This window comes from Uloborus diversus, chromosome 2 (assembly GCF_026930045.1).
Source record: "Uloborus diversus isolate 005 chromosome 2, Udiv.v.3.1, whole genome shotgun sequence".
Lineage (NCBI taxonomy): Eukaryota > Metazoa > Arthropoda > Arachnida > Araneae > Uloboridae > Uloborus > Uloborus diversus.
The window spans coordinates 139,279,035-139,285,737 of NC_072732.1; positions in this window are offsets into that span (position 1 = coordinate 139,279,035).

The window sequence follows — 6,703 nt, forward strand, 5'->3', positions numbered from 1 at the left end:
AGTGATGCTGCAATTCGAGTACGCTCTTCTGAGGTTAAAAATTTGGCCCTGAAAAGGGCATTTGTTTGATAGAAAAATCAGACTCCGAATCCATTCATAATTAAGACGCAAAACTCGATCTTTACCGAGGCCTAAAAAATAAATCAAAGAAAACTTCGTAATTTCTAATTTTTATCTGTTGTTATCTCATATTTATTAACAAATTTAAATTGTTTTTAATTAGTTTGAGCAAGATTTTTGAAATCGGCAAAGTCCGCGCGCAAGCGCAGTTGAAATGGCAAACTTGTGATAACCGGGATTTAACGTCGAGTAAAAATATTTGGGGCCGCCATTCACGGGCGCTCCATTCATCCGAATGGCGCGGCACCACTCCAAAATCCGGTCGTGAATGCCGAACGCCTCATCCATTTGGATGGCGTGGCGCGGCTCGCTGGATATCCAGCCGAGCTGAAATCCATCGCACCGCGCCGATTTTCGACCGTTCCATCGCATCGTGAATGTGAAAACCCGCTTGGAGTGGGAAGTCGAGATCGTATGTACTTGAAGCGACTAATTGATATCAACCAATGAGATTTGAGCTCCCTGGGTTTGAGAGAGGTAGCAGAGGGGTGAAAATCGTGATGCAATATTTGTTTTTGTTGATGAAATCATGTTCTCTCATGTAATGGATATATTTTTTTCAACTTTTAGCTCTGCAATTGGAAAAGAAAGCAAATTCAATATAAAAATGTTGCCGTTTAAGAAATGCGTCATACGTTCTACATGCATATTGTATTTGTTTTGAATGAAACGCATGAGAATGAATCTGACAAGGGTCAAAGATTTTTCAATAATTTTCTCACAACTGAATAATACTTAGGGAATTTTGTATTTAAATTGCAAAATAAAAGCAGTATTATTTAAACCAATTACTGTTTGTGAAAATGCGTTTCGTAAACAGAGGTAGGAGAACAAGAAATTGGAAATGAAAAAGATTAACTCGTATGATCTCACTACTTTCAAAAATTAGAGCCTATAAAAGTAACAATATGAAATAAATAGGTTTTATTAACAGTTGTTAGGTTCAATAGATTGTACTCAAGGTGAGGTTTTTTTTATATGGCTAAAACCAACTGGTGCAGCACATTATTCATACTTGTCAAAAAAAAAAAAAAGCTAAAAATTTTATATGTATCTGTTCATCAACTTTAGTTAGTAACCACTAAAGCTGACTTTTTTTTTACAGCATACTTTAAATATCTTTTTCATAACTGTAATGTAAGCATTTTTTAGTGCTACATAATGCTGCACTAAAAACTGCATATTCTGATATGTTTCAATTTCATCAATTGAAAAAAAAAAAAAAGAAAATCCTACATGCCTAAATTCTTGAATTCAAAGAAAAAAAAAGAAAGTCATTCTAATATTTTGCACACAAACAAAACAATATGAATTCTTTTTTCTTAGTGATAAAGATTTCATTGAAATTAATAGTAAGAGCAGATATTAATGGTTCTTAGCACTCAGCTAAATTTTCTTACGAAGACCTTATTAAGTTCTTGCAATTAAATGAATAATCAAGTGCATATTTTCATGTTAAGAAAAATGTGTACTATAAATTTTACACTAGTGCAGATTGATTTTTTTTTTTTTTTGGTCATAACAGTTTTGGAATGACAATATATATTAAAACCAAATGTTCCTGGGGGGGGGGAGAAGGGGCACGACTTTCTTTGCAGCACTAGTTATGAAAAACCTTACCTGGCAGCAATGAAATGGTAGGATTAAGATTTGCATAGCCTTTACAATACTGCCAGGTTAGGTTTGCCCTAACTGTATGTCTTTAATTGATAGCGATGTGCCAGATATCCAAAAGAAAATAAAGATTTGTATCCATATCATGATTAGTAGATCTTAAATGGATTTTTAGCCATAAACTCTTATTACATATTTGAAATTCTACATGTGGATAACTATAAAATAACATACAATTAAATTTGAATTAGCTTTACATTTTTTAAAGATATTATAAGGTAACATTTCAGCATTTTTTTTATACTGATTTAGGAATTGTACTATTCCTCCTATCGACTCTTCCAGCCATTCTTCGAAAAATTGAGACAGAATTCTCCGATTACTCTTCGTAAAAATGTTCTTGGCAGTGCTATGTCGGTAAGGGGCAGGTCGAGAGGAATGGAACAACAGCATTTATATGCCGAAATATTATTTCTAGCCAGCAGATGTAGCAGCTACTAGTAATAGCTACAGACCAAGCTAGAAATAATTTTTCACATTTTACTTCGTCTTAAATGCAATGCAGTCTCATTCTTACCGACACTCCCCTTCTCTTTGTAGAACTTATTTTCAGAATAAATCAAATTCCTGATTATGTTTCTGCTACGGATTGATTTTTTAAATAAATCGTGCTTTTACCCTTACGGGAATACCTTTCATCTCAAATTTTACACTTGGACAAGGATCAAATTGGGTTAAAAATTCAAGGTCCATATATGTATTTGCGGATCTACATTTTTATGATCCGGCAATTCACTAGTAATTATACACTGTAGCAGTGTTCTACTTTCAGTAGGAGATTTATGGAACCACTGTCAATTTTATAAACAAAATTTAATTTTAGAGAAAACTAAAAACATTAATTGTCAATATTCTGAAAATATTAATGATAATTATTTGTCTTTTATTCGTTCAAAAACAAATGCTTTTGATTTTTTTTATTATTTGTGTGTGTTTATGAAGGTACTGGCTTTACAGAAAAAAACATAGATTGAAATAAGAAAAATTCTCGTAATAACAAAATAAGTTTATTCATACAGCATTTATATACATTAATCTTTTAAAGTGAACATTTATTGCCAGGTGGTGTAAAGTTGCACACATCAAATAAAAGACTATGTTACTAAAATATAAATAGTCGAAAGAATGTTAAAAATATATATATATATATATTTAGATTTTATCAATAAGGAATTAAATTTCAATTTCCAAATTTTACTGCAGACAATTCTTTACTTAGAAAAAGCAATGGTGTTATTTACTTATACAACATTTTAAAATCGGAACACTCTCATTTTCGCTCAAATTTTGTAGAATTTTCATGACATTGGCTGCGTAGAAAGCTTCATTTTTTAAAAAAGTTTCATGTACTGTGAACAAAGGCAACCAATGCCAACTTGTATCCAAAAGCGTGAATCAGTATGCCTTGTGTACCAGGCTAACCTAGGGTAAACCTTGTGCACTAGGGAAATCGGAATCCTTTTTTTTTTTGAAAATTCGTAATTCCAAGTGGATAAAAAGACGCCCCTTTTGTCCCCACATGTACCATAAAATCATTAATCTCAGAGGCATCTCGTACAAAGCCAAAAATTTTATAATTTTTCTTCAAAACCATTGATTATTTCTTCCTTTTTTAAAAAAATCAAACATAAGTCTAAAGAAAATATCAAGCTGAAAAATAAATTAGCTAACAAACTTTCGAATCAACATTTGCAAATGAATAATAAAAAAAATAACATATTCAAAACGAAAAAAAACAACTGAAACTTACAGAAATCAATATTTTTAAGCACTATGCGGGAGATTTTAGTGATGCATGAGAGCAAAAACTATTTCATATTAATTACCTAACTACAAATAATCAAGATAATCAGTTACTACTTACTACTTTTCTATCTAGCGAATGCTTCCACACTTTCAAAAGTAAAGACGCATTGGTCTCCACTTTTCTAAGTTCACAATTATTAACTAATCGTAAAATAAAAGTACAGATCGACTATTGTGTTTACAGAAAAAAACAGACTTAAATATGTTTTACATTTTTCTCATGTAATTTTATACAAATTGAAATGGAAGGAGGGAGTATCTACTGGGTGGCCATCCACCTCGATTTTTGAGATTATGTCCTAAATGTATTTGAGAAGGTCATTTAATTAATAATCACGTTAAAATCCAACATAGTCAAATTTTCATTAAAAGTTGATGATGAAGAGTTTACCCTAATCATCTCTTCCTGCATCTTTTTTGGTGCATCAGCCATCTATAAATCTTTAATGAGCCAACTTATGACTACAGGGCATTAAAAATGTATATAATTTAATTAAATCAAGCCGATTTCTTTCAAAGAACTAGCTGTGTCGAGCGTTTTAACTTTTATGGTTCTTTTAAAATAGTCGTATATCTGTTGTTTAATTATGACCACCTTGCCCCATGTACCACTCCTTTTACCTCACCACATGGGGTAAAGCAGTCATAACTACATATGAAAAAGAAAGTGAATAAAATATTTTTTTTTCTTCTGAAAACTTAATGCAATGTGTTCTCTTAATGTAATGTTTCAAAACATATGTGAAGTTTTTACAGGAAGTCTTAAATATTTATTACGTACATAAGTTGAAAAGCAGGATTTTATGACAATTCCCCACCCTTTCCTGACCGTAATAAATGAAACAATATCATAGAGAAAAATAATAAAGTACATACACCAAATCTAATTTTTCTTTTTAAATTAAAACTAAAAATTGCATTGCATAAAAATAGTTTTCATAAATGTCCTATTTTCAATCACAAGTGATCATAGCCCCTACCACAAACTAAAGGAAACATAAAATTATAAGATAATTTTTTGTGCAGAAATCATTAAACGAAGAAAAACTGTTTTTCTAGAAATTAAAATTGCATAACTTCAACATTTCAAAACAGTAAATATAAAAGTAGTATGAAAGTCAGTGGCGCACACAAGGGGGTCCAGGGGGGGTATGGGTGGGGTCCGGACCCCTCCCATAGCTCGTTTTTTTTTCCTGATTAAATTCCCCGCATGTGAAACAATTTCAAACACAGGTAACAATTGTTTCAGTTCCAATGAGTGAAAAACTAAAATCCTCGTGTTAAAACATTTTTTAAAATATTACGCACTTTTCACATAATGCATTGCCTTTTAGAAGTGCAACGGTGATTATAAATGAATACACTGTAATAACCCTGTTTTTAGTTTTGACATTATAGAAAGAGAATTGAAAAGAGATTCTATGAACTTGAATCTATTTTTTAATTATGAGAAATGTAAAAGTGTAAATTATTTTGCTCTCTGGTTATTTTGTGTATTTCATTCAATGATGCTAATTACTTATTCAAGTTTATTTTTTACTGTTTTCCATTTTCGGGCACTGATAAAATCAAGTCGATATGTTTGACGGCATATTGGTGTATGAGATAGGAATGGCGCTTTCGACCTTGGACCCTCCCCCTTGCAAAATTCCTGTGTGCGCCACTGATGAAAGTGCATGATAAAGCAAAGTCATTATTGCAAAACAAAAATTATACAAACCTTTCTTTTTTTTACTTCCACTACTGAGGGATACATCCTAAAAGCCAACAAAAGCGAAAGCCAAATTTAAATTAACAGGCAATCACCATTGTATGACCATTGGGACGAATTCTCTTTATCCCTTTATGTCACTTACCATAAACATGTTATGCGTCCTTTTCAGTTGCATGCATAGTGAACAAAATTGCCATTAAAAATATAATACTGCTGCGGACGAGAAGGTAAAATAATTACTTATTGAAATGAAAAATTTTAATTTAGGGGAGTAACTCATTAACAAACTTATATTTTACAGCATTAAAGCAAATGCGACAAGCTGTTTGCTTTTTTTTTTGAGTAATTGTAAATATATATGTACACATGTGTCAGGTTTTTCAAATAGATCATAAAAGAAAGAGACGACTTTTTTTATGAAGTTAAGAGTACACGATAAGGACTTAGAAAATGCTTCTCAGTTAATGGCTCTCTCCTTGTTGGTTGCTATAAAACTAAGAAATAAATTATCTTAAAATGGGCAATGTAAGTTTTTTTTACCTTCACATGTCTGTTAAACAAGGTAGTTTTGCATAGCACATTTCGAGAAACGTCAATCGTTGTGGCGAACGATTAGCGAATTTCAGTAAAAGGCAATCTGATCTATGCTTGCAACGAAAAATCTTGTGAATACAAACATGTGAATACAAATGCTTAACCTCATCTTAGTAAAAAATCAAGACACGTTTACACAAATAAATGAAGAAATTTGGCTGATGAAGCCAGGAGATAAACGTATACAAAGCTATTTGAGGACTAGCTATCATTAAATTGACGTTATTTGACCAAGGACATCCAAATAATTTCAAATAAATGCAGGAATAGCGATTTTCTATTTCAATTTTCAAAACAAACATTGGCGCGGTGCGGTGTGGATGCGGTCGTGAATGCGGTTACAATTTTATCCCATTCCAAATGGAACGACTCCGAATGGCTCGGCTCTATTCGGCTCACTCGTGAATGGCGGCACTTAGACCCCTTTTACACGATTCCCGCTTTCGGACATCGGACGGCAGACATGTGACGTCACAAGTCAGAGGAAAATCGTTGCTCATTTACACGAAGGCGGAAAGCGGGAAGCGTATGCAAATTTCGTAACCGGTTCGGTGTTTTGACAGGGCGTCTGCTCCTGTTTGTTTATATTTGTTTCCGTTGAATCTTCTGTTATTTCCTACTATTTTTTTTTTAATTGTTAAAGAATTGAAGTGTTTTCTGTAAATGTTGAAGGTTTATTTTTTAGAAAACATGTCTTGGATAGCGCTGATTTATTTTTAAATCTTTTTTTGTGTGTGAGCCGCGCTAAAAATAGAAGTAAAAAATTCTAAATTTGCCAAACAGTGCTTTCCCGTG